This window comes from Eschrichtius robustus, chromosome 13, assembly GCF_028021215.1.
Source record: "Eschrichtius robustus isolate mEscRob2 chromosome 13, mEscRob2.pri, whole genome shotgun sequence".
In the NCBI taxonomy this organism is placed as follows: domain Eukaryota; kingdom Metazoa; phylum Chordata; class Mammalia; order Artiodactyla; family Eschrichtiidae; genus Eschrichtius; species Eschrichtius robustus.
The window spans coordinates 29,375,177-29,395,089 of NC_090836.1; positions in this window are offsets into that span (position 1 = coordinate 29,375,177).

Sequence of the window (19,913 nt, forward strand, 5' to 3'; positions counted from 1 at the left end):
ACACTGCTAGGCCCCTGAAGAGGCACTGCCAACCAGGCCTTGCTCAGGTCAGCTCTCCGTCAGGGATCTTGCCACACTTCGAGGCCTGCACAGTAAAGGTACTTAAGGAAGTTCCCAGGTTTTAGCCATGCTCTCCCTCAGCAGCTCCACTAGCGTAGGGACTCATGTTTGCTGTTAAGTAGGATAGGTGGATCTGCTTCGAAAAGCAGTCTTTTACCCTTGGGATATCTAGATTCTTGTAGACTCGTAGCTGTTTGTGAAACCCTAGGAAGGCCCAGCTTCTACTCACTGCAGGCACAACCGGGGAGGAAACGAGTATGTTCTCCCAGAGAAACAGGCTGCTTGCAAGTGTCGAGGAGAGCTTCTCAGGTGCCCAGTGTGTCCCATTTCTCTCCCTTCGCAGCTCCCATACTGCAATAACTTATGCTGCGTGCTGACCAATGTAGGTGGCTCTTCTGACAAAAGCAGCCATTTCCCTTTGGAAGGTTGGATTCTAGTGTCCCAGGGCCTGCCTGCCAAACCCTGAAGTTGCCCTGCTGCTAGCCTCCGCAGGTACGCTTGCGTAGGAAACGAGCACTTTCCCCCGAGCAACCGGGTTCCTGCCACGCTGGAGGAGAGATCATCCCGCAGACCTCGTTCAGCCTGGGAAAGCGCAAGGCCACCCTGAGCCTCAGGGTAGTGTCTAAGTTTCCACCGGGCAAGCTCTGCGTGCCTCACTTTCCATGAGGTCTCCACCGTTGTTGTGCTCCAGTGGAACGAGAGGATAGCTTTCAGGACTCCAAGCACTCTGGCCTCCGCACCGTTTCCCTTGAAAGGAAACGGAACCCCTCCACTTCTCCTCTCTGCCTGCTGAGCAACAAGCAGCCGTGTAGGCTTTCAACACACGTCTTGGCATGCAGAGCCCAGGCGGCACACTGCTCTCTCTCTTCTTGGAAACCTAGGTTGCCGCAGCTTGCCCCAGATCACGGAGACAGTCCGAGCTGGTCTCATGTGCTGGGCAACTTGGACTCAGTGAGGACAAGGGCCCTACCTCCACTGAGACAAACACTCTGCTCAGCGTTCCTTCCGGGAGCTCACACCTGCCGTCTCGCTATGTTAAGCAGAACGTCGATGTGAGATCCAAGCTGAGCAAAGAGCACAATTGCTCACTTTACACTGCTAGGTGCCCTGAAGAGGCACTGACAACTAGGCATCGCTCAGGCAAGCCCTCCGTCAGGAATCTTGCCACACTTCGACGCCTGCACAGTCAAATATACTTAGCGAAGTTCCTAGGATTTCGCCATGCTCTCCCTCGGCAGTTCCACTACTGCAGGGACTCATGTTTGCTGTGAACTAGGATAGGTGGCCCTGCTTCGAAAAGCAGTCTTTTCCCCTTTGGATATCTGCATTCTTGTAGCCTCCGAGCTGTTTCTGAAACCCTAGGAAGGCCCAGCTTCTACTCACTGCAGGCACACCCGGGGAGGAAACGAGTATGTTCCCCCAGAGAAACAGGCTGCTTGCAGGTGTCGAGGGGAGCTTCTCAGGTACCCAGTGTGTCCCATTTTTCTCCCTTCGTAGCTCCCATACTGCAGGTACTTATGCTGGGTGCGGACAAGGGTAGGTGGCTCTGCTGACAAAAGCAGCCTATTCCCTTTGGAAGGTTGGATTCTAGTGTCCCAGGGCCTGCCTGCCAAATCCTGAAGTTGCCCTGCTTCTAGACTCCGCAGGTACGCTTGCGTAGGAAACGAGCACTTTCCCCCGAGAAACCGGGTTCCTGACACGCTAGAGGAGAGATCATCCCGCAGACCCCTTTCAGCCTGGGAAAGCGCAAGGCCACCCTGAGCCTCAGGGTAGTGTCTAAGTTTCCACCGGGTAAGCTCTGCGTGCCTCGCTTTCCATGAGGTCTCCATCGTTGTTGTGCTTCAGTGGAACGAGAGGATAGCTTTTAGGACTCCAAGCAATCTGGCCTCCGCACCGTTTCCCTTGAAAGGAAACGGAGCCCCTCCACTTCTCCTCTCTGCCTGCTGAGCAACAGGCAGCCGTGTAAGCCTTCAACACACGTCTTGGCATGCAGAGCCCAGGTGGCACACTGCTCTCTCTCTTCTTGGAAACCTAGGTTGCCGCAGCTTGCCCCAGATCACGGAGACAGTCCGAGCTGGTCTCATGTGCTGGGGAACTTGGACTCAGTGAGGACAAGGGCCCTACCTGCAGTGAGACAAACACTCTGCTCAGCGTTCCTTCCGGGAGCTCACACCTGCCGGCTCGCTAGGTTAAGCAGGACGTCGATGGGAGATCCAAACTGAGCAAAAAGCACAATTCCGCACTTTACACTGCTAGGCCCTTGAAGAGGCACTGCCAACCAGGCCTTGCTCAGGTCAGCCTTCCGTCAGGATCTTGCCACACTTCGAGTCCTGCACAGTAAAGGTACTTAAGGAAGTTCCCAGGGTTTCGCCATGCTCTCCCTCAGCAGCTCCACTACCGCAGGGACTCATGTTTGCTGTGAACTAGGATAGGTGGATCTGCTTCGAAAAGCAGTCTTTTCCCCTTTGGATATCTAGATTCTTGTAGACTCGGAGCTGTTTGTGAAACCCTAGGAAGGCCCAGCTTCTACTCACTGCAGGCACACCCGAGGAGGAAACGAGTAGGTTCCCCCAGAGAAACAGGCTGCTTGCAAGTGTCGAGGAGAGCTTCTCAGGTGCCCAGTGTGTCCCATTTCTCTCCCTTCGCAGCTCCCATACTGGAGTAACTTATGCTGGCTGCTGACAAGGGTAGGTGGCTCTGCTGACAAAAGCAGCCTTTTCCCTTTGGAAGGTTGGATTCTAGTGTCCCAGGGCCTGCCTGCCAAACCCTGAAGTTTCCCTGCTTCTAGCCTCCGCAGGTACGCTTGCGTAGGAAACGAGCACTTTCCCCCGAGCAACCGGGTTCCTGCCACGCTGGAGGAGAGATCATGCCGCAGACCCCTTTCAGCCTGGGAAAGCGCAAGGCCACCCTGAGCCTCAGGGTAGTGTCTAAGTTTCCGCCGGGCAAGCTCTGCGTGCCTCGCTTTCCATGAGGTCTCCATCGTTGTTGTGCTTCAGTGGAACGAGAGGATAGCTTTTAGGACTCCAAGCACTCTGGCCTCCGCACCCTTTCCCTTGAAAGAAAACGAGGCCGTCCACGTCTCCACTCTGCCTCCTGAGCAACAAGCAGCCGTGTAACCTTCAACACACGTCTTGGGATGCAGAGCCCAGGCGGCACACTGCTCTCTCTCTTCTTGGAAACCTAGGTTGCCGCAGCTTGCCCCAGATCACGGAGACAGTCCGAGCTGGTCTCATGTGCTGGGCAACTTGGACTCAGTGAGGACAAGGGCCCTACCTGCAGTGAGACAAACACTCTGCTCAGCGTTCCTTCCGGGAGTTCACACCTGCCGGCTCACTAGGTTAAGCTGGACGTCGATGTGAGATCCAAGCTGAGCAAAGAGCACAATTGCTCACTTTACACTGCTAGGCGCCCGGAAGAGGCACTGACAACTAGGCATCGCTCAGTTCAGCCTTCCGTCAGGAATCTTGCCACACTTCGACGCCTGCACAGTCAAAGATACTTAGCGAAGTTCCTAGGATTTCGCCATGCTCTCCCTCGGCAGTTCCACTACTGCAGGGACTCATGCTTGCTGTGAACTAGGATAGGTGGCCCTGCTTCGAAAAGCAGTCTTTTCCCCTTTGGATATCTGCATTCTTGTAGCCTCGAAGCTGTTTGTGAAAACCTAGGAAGGCCCAGCTTCTACTCACTGCAGGCACGCCCGGGGAGGAAACGAGTATGTTCCACCAGAGAAACAGGTTGCTTGCAGGTGTCGAGGGGAGCTTCTCATGTACCCAGTGTGTCCCATTTCTCGCCCTTCGTAGCTCCCATACTGCAGGTACTTATGCTGGGTGCTGACAAGGGTAGGTGGCTCTGCTGACAAAAGCAGCCTATTCCCTTTGGAAGGTTGGATTCTACTGTCCCAGGGCCTGCCTGCCAAACCCTGAAGTTGCCCTGCTTCTAGCCTCCGCAGGTACGCTTGCGTAGGAAACGAGCACTTTCCCCCGAGCAACCGGGTTCCTGCCACGCTGGAGGAGAGATAATCCCGCAGACCTCGTTCAGCCTGGGAAAGCGCAAGGCCACCCTGAGCCTCAGGGTAGTGTCTAAGTTTCCACTGGGCAAGCTCTGCGTGCCTCGCTTTTCATCAGGTCTCCACCGTTGTTGTGTTTCAGTGGAACGAGAGGATAGCTTTCAGGACTCCAAGCACTCTGGCCACCGCACCGTTTCCCTTGAAAGAAAACGAGGCCCTCCACGTCTCCTCTCTGCCTCCTGAGCAACAAGCAGCCGTGTAGGCCCTCAAAACATGTCTTGGCATGCAGAGCCCAGGCAACACACTGCTCTCTCTCTTCTTGGAAACCTAGGTTGCCGCAGCTTGCCCCAGCTCACGAAGACAGTCCGAGCTGGTCTCATATGCTGGGCAACTTGGACTCTGTGAGGACAAGGGCCCTACCTGCAGTGAGACAAACACTCTGCTCAGTGTTCCTTCCGGGAGCTCACACCTGCCGGCTCGCTAGGTTAAGCAGGACGTCGATGGGAGATCCAAACTGAGCAAAAAGCACAATTCCGCACTTTACACTGCTAGGCCCCTGAAGAGGCACTGCCAACCAGGCCTTGCGCAGGTCAGCCTTCCGTCAGGATCTTGCCACACTTCGAGGCCTGCACAGTAAAGGTACTTAAGGAAGTTCCCAGGGTTTCGCCATGCTCTCCCTCAGCAGCTCCACTACCGCAGGGACTCATGTTTGCTGTGAACTAGGTTAGGTGGATCTGCTTCGAAAAGCAGTCTTTTCCCCTTTGCATATCTAGATTCTTGTAGACTCGGAGCTGTTTGTGAAACCCTAGGAAGGCCCAGCTTCTACTCACTGCAGGCACACCCGAGGAGGAAACGAGTATGTTCCCCCAGAGAAACAGGCTGCTTGCAAGTGTCGAGGAGAGCTTCTCAGGTGCCCAGTGTGTCCCATTTCTCTCCCTTCGCAGCTCCCATACTGGAGTAACTTATGCTGGCTGCTGACAAGGGTAGGTGGCTCTGCTGACAAAAGCAGCCTTTTCCCTTTGGAAGGTTGGATTCTAGTGTCCCAGGGCCTGCCTGCCAAACCCTGAAGTTTCCCTGCTTCTAGCCTCCGCAGGTACGCTTGCGTAGGAAACGCGCACTTTCCCCCGAGCAACCGGGTTCCTGCCACGCTGGAGGAGAGATCATGCCGCAGACCCCTTTCAGCCTGGGAAAGCGCAAGGCCACCCTGAGCCTCAGGGTAGTGTCTAAGTTTCCGCCGGGCAAGCTCTGCGTGCCTCGCTTTCCATGAGGTCTCCATCGTTGTTGTGCTTTAGTGGAACGAGAGGATAGCTTTTAGGACTCCAAGCACTCTGGCCTCCGCACCCTTTCCCTTGAAAGAAAACGAGGCCGTCCACGTCTCCACTCTGCCTCCTGAGCAACAAGCAGCCGTGTAACCTTCAACACACGTCTTAGGATGCAGAGCCCAGGCGGCACACTGCTCTCTCTCTTCTTGGAAACCTAGGTTGCCGCAGCTTGCCCCAGATCACGGAGACAGTCCGAGCTGGTCTCATGTGCTGGGCAACTTGGACTCAGTGAGGACAAGGGCCCTACCTGCAGTGAGACAAACACTCTGCTCAGCGTTCCTTCCGGGAGTTCACACCTGCCGGCTCACTAGGTTAAGCTGGACGTCGATGTGAGATCCAAGCTGAGCAAAGAGCACAATTGCTCACTTTACACTGCTAGGCGCCCGGAAGAGGCACTGACAACTAGGCATCGCTCAGGCAAGCCCTCCGTCAGGAATCTTGCCAAACTTCGACGCCTGCACAGTCAAAGATACTTAGCGAAGTTCCTAGGATTTCGCCATGCTCTCCCTCGGCAGTTCCACTACTGCAGGGACTCATGTTTGCTGTGAACTAGGATAGGTGGCCCTGCTTCGAAAAGCAGTCTTTTCCCCTTTGGATATCTGCATTCTTGTAGCCTCGAAGCTGTTTGTGAAAACCTAGGAAGGCCCAGCTTCTACTCACTGCAGGCACGCCCGGGGAGGAAACGAGTATGTTCCCCCAGAGAAACAGGCTGCTTGCAGGTGTCGAGGGGAGCTTCTCATGTACCCAGTGTGTCCCATTTCTCGCCCTTCGTAGCTCCCATACTGCAGGTACTTATGCTGGGTGCTGACAAGGGTAGGTGGCTCTGCTGACAAAAGCAGCCTATTCCCTTTGGAAGGTTGGATTCTACTGTCCCAGGGCCTGCCTGCCAAACCCTGAAGTTGCCCTGCTTCTAGCCTCCGCAGGTACGCTTGCGTAGGAAACGAGCACTTTCCCCCGAGCAACCGGGTTCCTGCCACGCTGGAGGAGAGATAATCCCGCAGACCTCGTTCAGCCTGGGAAAGCGCAAGGCCACCCTGAGCCTCAGGGTAGTGTCTAAGTTTCCACCGGGCAAGCTCTGCGTGCCTCGCTTTTCATCAGGTCTCCACCGTTGTTGTGTTTCAGTGGAACGAGAGGATAGCTTTCAGGACTCCAAGCACTCTGGCCACCGCACCGTTTCCCTTGAAAGAAAACGAGGCCCTCCACGTCTCCTCTCTGCCTCCTGAGCAACAAGCAGCCGTGTAGGCCCTCAAAACATGTCTTGGCATGCAGAGCCCAGGCAACACACTGCTCTCTCTCTTCTTGGAAACCTAGGTTGCCGCAGCTTGCCCCAGCTCACGAAGACAGTCCGAGCTGGTCTCATATGCTGGGCAACTTGGACTCTGTGAGGACAAGGGCCCTACCTGCAGTGAGACAAACACTCTGCTCAGTGTTCCTTCCGGGAGCTCACACCTGCCGGCTCGCTAGGTTAAGCAGGACGTCGATGGGAGATCCAAACTGAGCAAAAAGCACAATTCCTCACTTTACACTGCTAGGCCCCTGAAGAGGCACTGCCAACCAGGCCTTGCTCAGGTCAGCCCTCCGTCAGGGATCTTGCCACACTTCGAGGCCTGCACAGTAAAGGTACTTAAGGAAGTTCCCAGGTTTTAGCCATGCTCTCCCTCAGCAGCTCCACTAGCGTAGGGACTCATGTTTGCTGTGAACTAGGATAGGTGGATCTGCTTCGAAAAGCAGTCTTTTCCCCTTTGGATATCTAGATTCTTGTAGACTCGGAGCTGTTTGTGAAACCCTAGGAAGGCCCAGCTTCTACTCACTGCAGGCACAACCGGGGAGGAAACGAGTATGTTCTCCCAGAGAAACAGGCTGCTTGCAAGTGTCGAGGAGAGCTTCTCAGGTGCCCAGTGTGTCCCATTTCTCTCCCTACGCAGCTCCCATACTGCAATAACTTATGCTGCGTGCTGACCAATGTAGGTGGCTCTTCTGACAAAAGCAGCCATTTCCCTTTGGAAGGTTGGATTCTAGTGTCCCAGGGCCTGCCTGCCAAACCCTGAAGTTGCCCTGCTGCTAGCCTCCGCAGGTACGCTTGCGTAGGAAACGAGCACTTTCCCCCGAGCAACCGGGTTCCTGCCACGCTGGAGGAGAGATCATCCCGCAGACCTCGTTCAGCCTGGGAAAGCGCAAGGCCACCCTGAGCCTCAGGGTAGTGTCTAAGTTTCCACCGGGCAAGCTCTGCGTGCCTCACTTTCCATGAGGTCTCCACCGTTGTTGTGCTCCAGTGGAACGAGAGGATAGCTTTCAGGACTCCAAGCACTCTGGCCAACGCACCGTTTCCCTTGAAAGAAAACGGAGCCCCTCCACGTCCCCTCTGTGCCTCCTGAGCAACATGCAGCCGTGTAGGCCCTTCAAAACACGTCTTGGCATGCAGAGCCCAGGCGGCACACTGCTCTCTCTCTTCTTGGAAACCTAGGTTGCCGCAGCTTGCCCCAGCTCACGAAGACAGTCCGAGCTGGTCTCATATGCTGGGCAACTTGGACTCTGTGAGGACAAGGGCCCTACCTGCAGTGAGACAAACACTCTGCTCAGTGTTCCTTCCGGGAGCTCACACCTGCCGGCTCGCTAGGTTAAGCAGGACGTCGATGGGAGATCCAAACTGAGCAAAGAGCACAATTCCTCACTTTACACTGCTAGGCCCCTGAAGAGGCACTGCCAACCAGGCCTTGCTCAGGTCAGCCCTCCGTCAGAGATCTTGCCACACTTCGAGGCCTGCACAGTAAAGGTACTTAAGGAAGTTCCCAGGTTTTAGCCATGCTCTCCCTCAGCAGCTCCACTAGCGTAGGGACTCATGTTTGCTGTTAAGTAGGATAGGTGGATCTGCTTCGAAAAGCAGTCTTTTACCCTTGGGATATCTAGATTCTTGTAGACTCGTAGCTGTTTGTGAAACCCTAGGAAGGCCCAGCTTCTACTCACTGCAGGCACAACCGGGGAGGAAACGAGTATGTTCTCCCAGAGAAACAGGCTGCTTGCAAGTGTCGAGGAGAGCTTCTCAGGTGCCCAGTGTGTCCCATTTCTCTCCCTTCGCAGCTCCCATACTGCAATAACTTATGCTGCGTGCTGACCAATGTAGGTGGCTCTTCTGACAAAAGCAGCCATTTCCCTTTGGAAGGTTGGATTCTAGTGTCCCAGGGCCTGCCTGCCAAACCCTGAAGTTGCCCTGCTGCTAGCCTCCGCAGGTACGCTTGCGTAGGAAACGAGCACTTTCCCCCGAGCAACCGGGTTCCTGCCACGCTGGAGGAGAGATCATCCCGCAGACCTCGTTCAGCCTGGGAAAGCGCAAGGCCACCCTGAGCCTCAGGGTAGTGTCTAAGTTTCCACCGGGCAAGCTCTGCGTGCCTCACTTTCCATGAGGTCTCCACCGTTGTTGTGCTCCAGTGGAACGAGAGGATAGCTTTCAGGACTCCAAGCACTCTGGCCTCCGCACCGTTTCCCTTGAAAGGAAACGGAACCCCTCCACTTCTCCTCTCTGCCTGCTGAGCAACAAGCAGCCGTGTAGGCTTTCAACACACGTCTTGGCATGCAGAGCCCAGGCGGCACACTGCTCTCTCTCTTCTTGGAAACCTAGGTTGCCGCAGCTTGCCCCAGATCACGGAGACAGTCCGAGCTGGTCTCATGTGCTGGGCAACTTGGACTCAGTGAGGACAAGTGCCCTACCTGCACTGAGACAAACACTCTGCTCAGCGTTCCTTCCGGGAGCTCACACCTGCCGTCTCGCTATGTTAAGCAGAACGTCGATGTGAGATCCAAGCTGAGCAAAGAGCACAATTGCTCACTTTACACTGCTAGGTGCCCTGAAGAGGCACTGACAACTAGGCATCGCTCAGGCAAGCCCTCCGTCAGGAATCTTGCCACACTTCGACGCCTGCACAGTCAAATATACTTAGCGAAGTTCCTAGGATTTCGCCATGCTCTCCCTCGGCAGTTCCACTACTGCAGGGACTCATGTTTGCTGTGAACTAGGATAGGTGGCCCTGCTTCGAAAAGCAGTCTTTTCCCCTTTGGATATCTGCATTCTTGTAGCCTCCGAGCTGTTTCTGAAACCCTAGGAAGGCCCAGCTTCTACTCACTGCAGGCACACCCGGGGAGGAAACGAGTATGTTCCCCCAGAGAAACAGGCTGCTTGCAGGTGTCGAGGGGAGCTTCTCAGGTACCCAGTGTGTCCCATTTTTCTCCCTTCGTAGCTCCCATACTGCAGGTACTTATGCTGGGTGCGGACAAGGGTAGGTGGCTCTGCTGACAAAAGCAGCCTATTCCCTTTGGAAGGTTGGATTCTAGTGTCCCAGGGCCTGCCTGCCAAATCCTGAAGTTGCCCTGCTTCTAGACTCCGCAGGTACGCGTGCGTAGGAAACGAGCACTTTCCCCCGAGAAACCGGGTTCCTGACACGCTAGAGGAGAGATCATCCCGCAGACCCCTTTCAGCCTGGGAAAGCGCAAGGCCACCCTGAGCCTCAGGGTAGTGTCTAAGTTTCCACCGGGTAAGCTCTGCGTGCCTCGCTTTCCATGAGGTCTCCATCGTTGTTGTGCTTCAGTGGAACGAGAGGATAGCTTTTAGGACTCCAAGCAATCTGGCCTCCGCACCGTTTCCCTTGAAAGGAAACGGAGCCCCTCCACTTCTCCTCTCTGCCTGCTGAGCAACAGGCAGCCGTGTAAGCCTTCAACACACGTCTTGGCATGCAGAGCCCAGGTGGCACACTGCTCTCTCTCTTCTTGGAAACCTAGGTTGCCGCAGCTTGCCCCAGATCACGGAGACAGTCCGAGCTGGTCTCATGTGCTGGGGAACTTGGACTCAGTGAGGACAAGGGCCCTACCTGCAGTGAGACAAACACTCTGCTCAGCGTTCCTTCCGGGAGCTCACACCTGCCGGCTCGCTAGGTTAAGCAGGACGTCGATGGGAGATCCAAACTGAGCAAAAAGCACAATTCCGCACTTTACACTGCTAGGCCCTTGAAGAGGCACTGCCAACCAGGCCTTGCTCAGGTCAGCCTTCCGTCAGGAACTTGCCACACTTCGAGGCCTGCACAGTAAAGGTACTTAAGGAAGTTCCCAGGGTTTCGCCATGCTCTCCCTCAGCAGCTCCACTACCGCAGGGACTCATGTTTGCTGTGAACTAGGATAGGTGGATCTGCTTCGAAAAGCAGTCTTTTCCCCTTTGGATATCTAGATTCTTGTAGACTCGGAGCTGTTTGTGAAACCCTAGGAAGGCCCAGCTTCTACTCACTGCAGGCACACCCGAGGAGGAAACGAGTAGGTTCCCCCAGAGAAACAGGCTGCTTGCAAGTGTCGAGGAGAGCTTCTCAGGTGCCCAGTGTGTCCCATTTCTCTCCCTTCGCAGCTCCCATACTGGAGTAACTTATGCTGGCTGCTGACAAGGGTAGGTGGCTCTGCTGACAAAAGCAGCCTTTTCCCTTTGGAAGGTTGGATTCTAGTGTCCCAGGGCCTGCCTGCCAAACCCTGAAGTTTCCCTGCTTCTAGCCTCCGCAGGTACGCTTGCGTAGGAAACGAGCACTTTCCCCCGAGCAACCGGGTTCCTGCCACGCTGGAGGAGAGATCATGCCGCAGACCCCTTTCAGCCTGGGAAAGCGCAAGGCCACCCTGAGCCTCAGGGTAGTGTCTAAGTTTCCGCCGGGCAAGCTCTGCGTGCCTCGCTTTCCATGAGGTCTCCATCGTTGTTGTGCTTCAGTGGAACGAGAGGATAGCTTTTAGGACTCCAAGCACTCTGGCCTCCGCACCCTTTCCCTTGAAAGAAAACGAGGCCGTCCACGTCTCCACTCTGCCTCCTGAGCAACAAGCAGCCGTGTAACCTTCAACACACGTCTTGGGATGCAGAGCCCAGGCGGCACACTGCTCTCTCTCTTCTTGGAAACCTAGGTTGCCGCAGCTTGCCCCAGATCACGGAGACAGTCCGAGCTGGTCTCATGTGCTGGGCAACTTGGACTCAGTGAGGACAAGGGCCCTACCTGCAGTGAGACAAACACTCTGCTCAGCGTTCCTTCCGGGAGTTCACACCTGCCGGCTCACTAGGTTAAGCTGGACGTCGATGTGAGATCCAAGCTGAGCAAAGAGCACAATTGCTCACTTTACACTGCTAGGCGCCCGGAAGAGGCACTGACAACTAGGCATCGCTCAGTTCAGCCTTCCGTCAGGAATCTTGCCACACTTCGACGCCTGCACAGTCAAAGATACTTAGCGAAGTTCCTAGGATTTCGCCATGCTCTCCCTCGGCAGTTCCACTACTGCAGGGACTCATGCTTGCTGTGAACTAGGATAGGTGGCCCTGCTTCGAAAAGCAGTCTTTTCCCCTTTGGATATCTGCATTCTTGTAGCCTCGAAGCTGTTTGTGAAAACCTAGGAAGGCCCAGCTTCTACTCACTGCAGGCACGCCCGGGGAGGAAACGAGTATGTTCCACCAGAGAAACAGGCTGCTTGCAGGTGTCGAGGGGAGCTTCTCATGTACCCAGTGTGTCCCATTTCTCGCCCTTCGTAGCTCCCATACTGCAGGTACTTATGCTGGGTGCTGACAAGGGTAGGTGGCTCTGCTGACAAAAGCAGCCTATTCCCTTTGGAAGGTTGGATTCTACTGTCCCAGGGCCTGCCTGCCAAACCCTGAAGTTGCCCTGCTTCTAGCCTCCGCAGGTACGCTTGCGTAGGAAACGAGCACTTTCCCCCGAGCAACCGGGTTCCTGCCACGCTGGAGGAGAGATAATCCCGCAGACCTCGTTCAGCCTGGGAAAGCGCAAGGCCACCCTGAGCCTCAGGGTAGTGTCTAAGTTTCCACCGGGCAAGCTCTGCGTGCCTCGCTTTTCATCAGGTCTCCACCGTTGTTGTGTTTCAGTGGAACGAGAGGATAGCTTTCAGGACTCCAAGCACTCTGGCCTCCGCACCGTTTCCCTTGAAAGGAAACGGAGCCCCTCCACTTCTCCTCTCTCCCTGCTGAGCAACAAGCAGCCGTGTAGGCCTTCAACATACGTCTTGGCATGCAGAGCCCAGGCAACACACTGCTCTCTCTCTTCTTGGAAACCTAGGTTGCCGCAGCTTGCCCCAGCTCACGAAGACAGTCCGAGCTGGTCTCATATGCTGGGCAACTTGGACTCAGTGAGGACAAGTGCCCTACCTGCAGTGAGACAAACACTCTGCTCAGCGTTCCTTCCGGGAGTTCACACCTGCCGGCTCGCTAGGTTAAGCAGGACGTCGATGGGAGATCCAAACTGAGCAAAAAGCACAATTCCTCACTTTACACTGCTAGGCCCCCGGAAGAGGCACTGCCAACCAGGCCTTGCTCAGATCAGCCCTCCGTCAGGGATCTTGCCACACTTCGACGCCTGCACAGTCAAAGATACTTAGCGAAGTTCCTAGGATTTCGCCATGCTCTCCCTTGGCAGCTCCACTAGCGCATGGACTCATGTTTGCTGTGAACTAGGATAGGTGGATCTGCTTCGAAAAGCAGTCTTTTCCCCTTTGGATATCTAGATTCTTGTAGACTCGGAGCTGTTTGTGAAACCCTAGGAAGGCCCAGCTTCTACTCACTGCAGGCACACCCGGGTAGGAAACGAGTATGTTCCCCCAGAGAAACAGGCTGCTTGCAAGTGTCGAGGAGAGCTTCTCAGGTGCCCAGTGTGTCCCATTTCTCTCCCTTCGCAGCTCCCATACTGCAGTAACTTATGCTGGCTGCTGACAAGGGTAGGTGGCTCTGCTGACGAAAGCAGCCTTTTCCCTTTGGAAGGTTGGATTCTAGTGTCCCAGGGCCTGCCTGCCAAACCCTGAAGTTGCCCTGCTTCTAGCCTCCGCAGGTACGCTTGCGTAGGAAACGAGCACTTTCCCCCGAGAAACCGGGTTCCTGCCACGCTGGAGGAGAGATAATCCAGCAGACCTCGATCCGCCTCGGAAAGCGCAAGGCCACCCTGAGCCTCAGGGTAGTGTCTAAGTTTCCACCGGGCAAGCTCTGCGTGCCTCGCTAACCATGAGCTCTCCATCGTTGTTGTGCTTCAGTGGAATGAGAGGATAGCTTTCAGGACTCCAAGCACTCTGGCCAACGCACCGTTTCCCTTGAAAGAAAACGGAGCCCCTCCACGTCCCCTCTGTGCCTCCTGAGCAACATGCAGCCGTGTAGGCCCTTCAAAACACGTCTTGGCATGCAGAGCCCAGGCGGCACACTGCTCTCTCTCTTCTTGGAAACCTAGGTTGCCGCAGCTTGCCCCAGCTCACGAAGACACTCCGAGCTGGTCTCATATCCAGGGCAACTTGGACTCAGTGAGGACAAGGGCCCTACCTGCAGTGAGACAAACACTCTGCTCAGCGTTCCTTCCGGGAGCTCACACCTGCCGGCTCGCTAGGTTAAGCAGGACGTCGATGGGAGATCCAAACTGAGCAAAGAGCACAATTCCTCACTTTACACTGCTAGGCCCCTGAAGAGGCACTGCCAACCAGGACTTGCTCAGGTCAGCCCTCCGTCAAGGATCTTGCCACACTTCGAGGCCTGCACAGTAAAGGTACTTAAGGAAGTTCCCAGGGTTTCGCCATGCTCTCCCTCAGCAGCTCCACTAGCGTAGGGACTCATGTTTGCTGTGAACTAGGATAGGTGGATCTGCTTCGAAAAGCAGTCTTTTCCCCTTTGGATATCTAGATTCTTGTAGACTCGGAGCTGTTTGTGAAACCCTAGGAAGGCCCAGCTTCTACTCACTGCAGGCACACCCGAGGAGGAAACTAGTATGTTCCCCCAGAGAAACAGGCTGCTTGCAAGTGTCGAGGAGAGCTTCTCAGGTGCCCAGTGTGTCCCATTTCTCTCCCTTCTCAGCTCCCATACTGGAGTAACTTATGCTGGCTGCTGACAAGGGTAGGTGGCTCTGCTGACAAAAGCAGCCTTTTCCCTTTGGAAGGTTGGATTCTAGTGTCCCAGGGCCTGCCTGCCAAACCCTGAAGTTTCCCTGCTTCTAGCCTCCGCAGGTACGCTTGCGTAGGGAACGAGCACTTTCCCCCGAGAAACCGGGTCCCTGCCACGGTGGAGGAGAGATAATCCCGCAGACCCCTTTCAGCCTGGGAAAGCGCAAGGCCACCCTGAGCCTCCGGGTAGTGTCTAAGTTTCCACCGGGCAAGCTCTGGGTGCCTCGCTTTCCATGAAGTCTCCATCGTTGTTGTGCTTCAGTGGAACGAGAGGATAGTTTTTAGGACTCCAAGCACTCTGGCCTCAGCACCGTTTCCCTTGAAAGGAAACGGAACCCCTCCACTTCTCCTCTCTGCCTGCTGAGCAACAAGCAGCCGTGTAGGCTTTCAACACACGTCTTGGCATGCAGAGCCCAGGCGGCACACTGCTCTCTCTCTTCTTGGAAACCTAGGTTGCCGCAGCTTGCCCCAGATCACGGAGACAGTCCGAGCTGGTCTCATGTGCTGGGCAACTTGGACTCAGTGAGGACAAGGGCCCTACCTGCACTGAGACAAACACTCTGCTCAGCGTTCCTTCCGGGAGCTCACACCTGCCGTCTCGCTATGTTAAGCAGAACGTCGATGTGAGATCCAAGCTGAGCAAAGGGCACAATTGCTCACTTTACACTGCTAGGTGCCCTGAAGAGGCACTGACAACTAGGCATCGCTCAGGCAAGCCCTCCGTCAGGAATGTTGCCACACTTCGACGCCTGCACAGTCAAAGATACTTAGCGACGTTCCTAGGATTTCGCCATGCTCTCCCTCGGCAGTTCCACTACTGCAGGGACTCATGTTTGCTGTGAACTAGGATAGGTGGCCCTGCTTCGAAAAGCAGTCTTTTCCCCTTTGGATATCTGCATTCTTGTAGCCTCCGAGCTGTTTCTGAAACCTTAGGAAGGCCCAGCTTCTACTCACTGCAGGCACACCCGGGGAGGAAACGAGTATGTTCCCCCAGAGAAACAGGCTGCTTGCAGGTGTCGAGGGGAGCTTCTCAGGTACCCAGTGTGTCCCATTTTTCTCCCTTCGTAGCTCCCATACTGCAGGTACTTATGCTGGGTGCTGACAAGGGTAGGTGGCTCTGCTGACAAAAGCAGCCTATTCCCTTTGGAAGGTTGGATTCTAGTGTCCCAGGGCCTGCCTGCCAAACCCTGAAGTTGCCCTGCTTCTAGCCTCCGCAGGTACGCTTGCGTAGGAAACGAGCACTTTCCCCCGAGCAACCGGGTTCCTGACACGCTAGAGGAGAGATAATCCCGCAGACCCCTTTCAGCCTGGGAAAGCGCAAGGCCACCCTGAGCCTCAGGGTAGTGTCTAAGTTTCCACCGGGTAAGCTCTGCGTGCCTCGCTTTCCATGAGGTCTCCATCGTTGTTGTGCTTCAGGGGAACGAGAGGATAGCTTTTAGGACTCCAAGCAATCTGGCCTCCGCACCGTTTCCCTTGAAAGGAAACGGAGCCCCTCCACTTCTCCTCTCTGCCTGCTGAGCAACAGGCAGCCGTGTAAGCCTTCAACACACGTCTTGGCATGCAGAGCCCAGGTGGCACACTGCTCTCTCTCTTCTTGGAAACCTAGGTTGCCGCAGCTTGCCCCAGATCACGGAGACAGTCCGAGCTGGTCTCAAGTGCTGGGGAACTTGGATTCAGTGAGGACAAGGGCCCTACCTGCACTGAGACAAACACTCTGCTCAGCGTTCCTTCCGGGAGCTCACACCTGCCGTCTCGCTAGGTTAAGCAGAACGTCGATGTGAGATCCAAGCTGAGCAAAGAGCACAATTGCTCACTTTACACTGCTAGGCTCCCGGAAGAGGCACTGCCAACCAGGCCTTGCTCAGTTCAGCCCTCCGTCAGGATCTTGCCACACTTCGAGGCCTGCACAGTAAAGGTACTTAAGGAAGTTCCCAGAGTTTCGCCATGCTCTCCCTCAGCAGCTCCACTAGCGCAGGGACTCATGTTTGCTGTGAACTAGGATAGGTGTATCTGCTTCGAAAAGCAGTCTTTTCCCTTTGGATATCTAGATTCTTGTAGACTCGGAGCTGTTTGTGAAACCCTAGGAAGGCCCAGCTTCTACTCACTGCAGGCACACCCGAGGAGGAAACGAGTATGTTCCCCCAGAGGAACAGGCTGCTTGCAAGTGTCGAGGAGATCTTCTCAGGTGCCCAGTGTGTCCCATTTCTCTCCCTTCGCAGCCCCCATACTGGAGTAACTTATGCTGGCTGCTGACAAGGGTAGGTGGCTCTGCTGACAAAAGCAGCCTTTTCCCTTTGGAAGGTTGGATTCTAGTGTCCCAGGGCCTGCCTGCCAAACCCGGAAGTTGCCCTGCTTCTAGCCTCCGCAGGTACGCTTGCGTAGGAAAGGAGCATTTTCCCCCGAGCAATCGGGTTCCTGCCACGCTGGAGGAGAGATAATCCCGCAGACACCTTTTAGCCTGGGAAAGCGCAAGGCCACCCTGAGCCTCAGGGTAGTGTCTAAGTTTCCACCGGGCAAGCTCTGCGTGCCTCGCTTTCCATGAGGTTTCCACCGTTGTTGTGCTTCAGTGGAACGAGAGGATAGCTTTTAGGAATCCAAGCACTCTGGCCTCCGCACCGTTTCCCTTGAAAGGAAACGGAGCCCCTCCACTTCTCCTCTCTGCCTGCTGAGCAACAGGCAGCCGTGTAAGACTTCAACACACGTCTTGGCATGCAGAGCCCAGGTGGCTCACTGCTCTCTCTCTTCTTGGAAACCTAGGTTGCCGCAGCTTGCCCCAGATCACGGAGACAGTCCGAGCTGGTCTCATGTGCTGGGGAACTTCGATTCAGTGAGGACAAGGGCCCTACCTGCACTGAGACAAACACTCTGCTCAGCGTTCCTTCCGGGAGCTCACACCTGCCGTCTCGCTAGGTTAAGCAGAACGTCGATGTGAAATCCAAGCTGAGCAAAGAGCACAATTGCTCACTTTACCCTGCTAGGCGCCCTGAAGAGGCACTGACAACTAGGCATCGCTCAGGCAAGCCCTCCGTCAGGAATCTTGCCACACTTCGACGCCTGCACAGTCAAAGATACTTAGCGAAGTTCCTAGGATTTCGCCATGCTCTCCCTCGGCAGTTCCACTACTGCAGGGACTCATGTTTGCTGTGAACTAGGATAGGTGGCCCTGCTTCGAAAAGCAGTCTTTTCCCCTTTGGATATCTGCATTCTTGTAGCCTCGAAGCTGTTTGTGAAAACCTAGGAAGGCCCAGCTTCTACTCACTGCAGGCACGCCCGGGGAGGAAACGAGTATGTTCCCCCAGAGAAACAGGCTGCTTGCAGGTGTCGAGGGGAGCTTCTCAGGTACCCAGTGTGTCCCATTTCTCTCCCTTCGTAGCTCCCATACTGCAGGTACTTATGCTGGGTGCTGACAAGGGTAGGTGGCTCTGCTGACAAAAGCAGCCTATTCCCTTTGGAAGGTTGGATTCTAGTGTCCCAGGGCCTGCCTGCCAAACCCTGAAGTTGCCCTGCTGCTAGCCTCCGCAGGTACGCTTGCGTAGGAAACGAGCACTTTCCCCCGAGCAACCGGGTTCCTGCCACGCTGGAGGAGAGATAATCCCGCAGACCTCGTTCAGCCTGGGAAAGCGCAAGGCCACCCTGAGCCTCAGGGTAGTGTCTAAGTTTCCACCGGGCAAGCTCTGCGTGCCTCGCTTTTCATCAGGTCTCCACCGTTGTTGTGTTTCAGTGGAACGAGAGGATAGCTTTCAGGACTCCAAGCACTCTGGCCACCGCACCGTTTCCCTTGAAAGAAAACGAGGCCCTCCTCGTCTCCTCTCTGCCTCCTGAGCAACAAGCAGCCATGTAGGCCCTCAAAACATGTCTTGGCATGCAGAGCCCAGGCAACACACTGCTCTCTCTCTTCTTGGAAACCTATGTTGCCGCAGCTTGCCCCAGCTCACGAAGACAGTCCGAGCTGGTCTCATATGCTGGGCAACTTGGACTCTGTGAGGACAAGGGCCCTACCTGCAGTGAGACAAACACTCTGCTCAGTGTTCCTTCCGGGAGCTCACACCTGCCGGCTCGCTAGGTTAAGCAGGACGTCGATGGGAGATCCAAACTGAGCAAAAAGCACAATTCCTCACTGTACACTGCTAGGCCCCTGAAGAGGCACTGCCAACCAGGCCTTGCTCAGGTCAGCCCTCCGTCAGGGATCTTGCCACACTTCGAGGCCTGCACAGTAAAGGTACTTAAGGAAGTTCCCAGGTTTTAGCCATGCTCTCCCTCAGCAGCTCCACTAGCGTAGGGACTCATGTTTGCTGTGAACTAGGATAGGTGGATCTGCTTCGAAAAGCAGTCTTTTCCCCTTTGGATATCTAGATTCTTGTAGACTCGTAGCTGTTTGTGAAACCCTAGGAAGGCCCAGCTTCTACTCACTGCAGGCACAACCGGGGAGGAAACGAGTATGTTCTCCAAGAGAAACAGGCTGCTTGCAAGTGTCGAGGAGAGCTTCTCAGGTGCCCAGTGTGTCCCATTTCTCTCCCTTCGCAGCTCCCATACTGCAATAACTTATGCTGCGTGCTGACCAATGTAGGTGGCTCTTCTGACAAAAGCAGCCATTTCCCTTTGGAAGGTTGGATTCTAGTGTCCCAGGGCCTGCCTGCCAAACCCTGAAGTTGCCCTGCTGCTAGCCTCCGCAGGTACGCTTGCGTAGGAAACGAGCACTTTCCCCCGAGCAACCGGGTTCCTGCCACGCTAGAGGAGAGATCATCCCGCAGACCTCGTTCAGCCTGGGAAAGCGCAAGGCCACCCTGAGCCTCAGGGTAGTGTCTAAGTTTCCACCGGGCAAGCTCTTCGTGCCTCACTTTCCATGAGGTCTCCACCGTTGTTGTGCTCCAGTGGAACGAGAGGATAGCTTTCAGGACTCCAAGCACTCTGGCCAACGCACCGTTTCCCTTGAAAGAAAACGGAGCCCCTCCACGTCCCCTCTGTGCCTCCTGAGCAACATGCAGCCGTGTAGGCCCTTCAAAACACGTCTTGGCATGCAGAGCCCAGGCGGCACACTGCTCTCTCTCTTCTTGGAAACCTAGGTTGCCGCAGCTTGCCCCAGCTCACGAAGACACTCCGAGCTGGTCTCATATCCAGGGCAACTTGGACTCAGTGAGGACAAGGGCCCTACCTGCAGTGAGACAAACACTCTGCTCAGCGTTCCTTCCGGGAGCTCACACCTGCCGGCTCGCTAGGTTAAGCAGGACGTCGATGGGAGATCCAAACTGAGCAAAGAGCACAATTCCTCACTTTACACTGCTAGGCCCCTGAAGAGGCACTGCCAACCAGGACTTGCTCAGGTCAGCCCTCCGTCAAGGATCTTGCCACACTTCGAGGCCTGCACAGTAAAGGTACTTAAGGAAGTTCCCAGGGTTTCGCCATGCTCTCCCTCAGCAGCTCCACTAGCGCAGGGACTCATGTTTGCTGTGAACTAGGATAGGTGGATCTGCTTCGAAAAGCAGTCTTTTCCCCTTTGGATATCTAGATTCTTGTAGACTCGGAGCTGTTTGTGAAACCCTAGGAAGGCCCAGCTTCTACTCACTGCAGGCACACCCGAGGAGGAAACTAGTATGTTC